We start from the raw sequence: 3,194 nt of genomic DNA on the forward strand, positions 1-3,194 counted from the left end.
TGGCCTGGGCTATGGCCTGGGAGGCCTCGGCTGCTATGGCAGAAGGGGCTAGGGCTCCATCTGCTAAGTGCCCTCAGCACCAGCCCTGAAACCACCAGCTCTGGCCTCTGCCAACAGCTCCTGCAACCAAAGCACCTTGGCTGATGGTCTCACCACTTCAAGCTCAAACCTGATTCCTTCAGCTTCTTCTTTCTCATCATTCTTCCACTTCAATAAATTTTCTTGCATCACAACCTCAGTTGCTTCCTGTTCTTTTTGAATTACAAGAATCTCACACCCTCACCCTGTGCAATGCCAGCACTCAGCCAAAATGCTGGATGGAAAAGCAGCAAAGAACCTTTCTTAGCAAATGTGTCCCCACCAGGAAAAACCAACGCTGACATGGGAAACAGGGGAGAGGGGGCACCTTCCTGAACATGACACAACGCCATCACCTCATCTACCAAAGGCTTGGACACAACAACTCTCCTGGGCACTGCTCTGCCAAAGTCACTCTAAGCCAGCATACACTTGAAAAATTCTCTTCCCAGCAGCATTCTTGAGTCCTCCCCATGAGGAGAGGAAAAAGAACATCCACTTGGGCAGGAAATGTGGAGAGCAAGTGCTTCCATCCTCTCTGCTCATGAAGGCCCAGCAGGAGCAGTATTTCCAGGATTATGGCCAGATCAGTTTTGAATCTCCAAGAAGAGGGACCCCATTGTCTCTTACACTCTGGGACCATCCACACACACTGAAAAATTCTTCCTTCCTCTGCCCATGGAATTCCATCTATTTTCACTTGTGCACGTGCCCTTCATGTGTGCAGTGCTGAGAACAGCTAGGTTCCCACACACTGGTGACACCACCCTCCCTAGCCTTGTCTTCTGAGAATCCCAGCTCACTCAGTCTCCCCTCTAGCAAAGATCCACCAGGTCCTTGATAATCTGGTGGCCCTCAACTGATCTTTGTCCACTAACCCCTTGTGCTTCTTCGCATGTGGAGGCCTGAACTGTCCACACCACTCTTCACGGGATCTGACCATTGCTCAAAAAAGAGGAAGGGCCACTATTTGTGACTTCATGGGAACAATTTCCTGAAATCTGTCTTGGACGCAGGTGACACCCCACTGAAGTAATTCCCCATTGCAACCTGCTGCTCACTCTCTTCTCAATCTGTACCACAGGGTCCTGCTCACAATAGCCACTTTTCACACTCTCTGCCCACAGCATGAGCCAGGGCCCAGTGCAATTCCTGTCCAGATGCAGAATTTCTCATTTCCCTTGTTTGAAATTTGGGAGATTCCTTTAACCCTCAGTCTTGAGGTTCTTCTGAGTGGTGGAACAGCCAAGAGAGGCCTCAGACACTCCATCATCTGCCAACATGCTGAGGAGGCAACTCTCCCACTGCTGACAAGGAATGCAAGAGTCCAGGCACTCACACCTGGCACAGATGCAAAGCCCAGACCAGCCTGACACACCTGGGAGAGTTTGGGACCCCTCTAAATAACACAGCCATGAACTCAAAACCATGATTTCTACAGGCTGACCTTACTGATAACACCACAGCTCTCAAACCCTTGGTCACATCTTCAGTCCTCTTTGACACACACTATGAACACCAGCCTTTGCTTTCAAATACTCACACTTTAAAGGAGGAATGACCACAATGGAAGGGGCAGCTCCTCATGCACAGCACAGCTGCAAAGGCCAAACCAGCCTGACAAGGCTACAGTCAGAAATGGGGCCCCTCTTCATAACGTACCCAGAAATTAAAGCACAAAAGTGCCATAAAATTACCTCACTGATGACACCCATATTTTTCTTAGGCTTTTGTTGTATATTCTGGTTTCTCTGACACACATCTCCCAAGCAAGCCATACCAAATATGCACATGCTTACAAGCTGACAGCAAGGTCAGATGGACACGGCCTCAAGAGGAGAACATTAGAATGAAGGATTGTGGGCAGGAAAATGCTCCCCACATCAATGCTAAAAAGCCCATGCCAGAAAAAAACGATGTTACAATTTCTGTTCAGTTAAGTCTAGAGTGTAATAAGGTCAACCCTTGTTCTTTGAAAAATAAATGTCCACAGTTCCCTCAACTGCTTCTCAAGTCTACTTATCCTGCACCAGTGTTCCTTTCCAGGTTTCACTCAGAGCCCAGCAGTGGAATCCCACAGTGTGACCTTGTTGGGCCCAGTGGAGACGAGTGCTACGGATGAACCAACACAAGACATTGCATAGCACGGGAGGCGTCACAGGGATCATTTCCCAAAATCTAGCAGAAGAGGCCTGGCATATACACACGTTTAGAATGTTGGCAACGTGACAGGGAGGGAGAGAATGTGATTGAAGGGGACACCCTTCATCTCCACAAGACACCCACAAACCACAGTACACCAGGGCCAGGGAGTGACTTCACTGTTGACAGCCCACTGTCAAAGGCGCTGGTCATGTCCACAGCTCTCCACAAAAAACATCTTGATCAACAGCCCTTGGTCTCTAATGCCTGCATTAAAAAGCTGCCGCCAATGTCAGATGGACACGACTCAAATGTAGTACATGACACTGCAGAGTTGAGGGATGTAAAACACTCCCCACCTCAGGACTCAATTCTGAGTCAGCCAGGAACTGTGGTCTGCAAATTGCCCCAAGGCCATGGGACAAGGTTGTCCTGCCCCTCCAGGACCAGCATAAAAGACAGTCCACAGCCTCTCTCCCTCACACACTTCTCCTCAAGCCTTCTCCTCCTGCTGCTGCTGACAACCAGGTGAGTCTCAAGCCCCTGATCCTCTTACTCCTGCACCCCTGGACCCTCTCTTCCAGAACTAGGCCCCAGCCTCAGCAGCCCTCACGCCTCCCCAGATCCCTACAACAGCCTCCACACTCCCTCACCATGCTGATACTTCTCATCGTGCACCCTCTACCCTGCCTCACATCTGTCTCTCTCCCAGGCACCCTCCACACCACACCCATGGCCTGCAACAGCCTCTGCAGTCCCTGCGGACCCACCCCGCTGGCCAACAGCTGCAATGAGCCCTGTGCCCTGCAATGCCAGGATTCCCGCGTCATCATCAACCCTTCCCCTGTGCTGGTCACCCTGCCAGGACCCATCATGACCTCCTTCCCCCAGAACACCGCCGTCGGATCCACCTCCTCCGCTGCCGTGGGCACTGAGCTCAATGCCCAGGGACAGCCCATCTCTGGGGGATTTGG

This window comes from Geospiza fortis, unplaced genomic scaffold (assembly GCF_000277835.1).
Source record: "Geospiza fortis unplaced genomic scaffold, GeoFor_1.0 scaffold667, whole genome shotgun sequence".
Lineage (NCBI taxonomy): Eukaryota > Metazoa > Chordata > Aves > Passeriformes > Thraupidae > Geospiza > Geospiza fortis.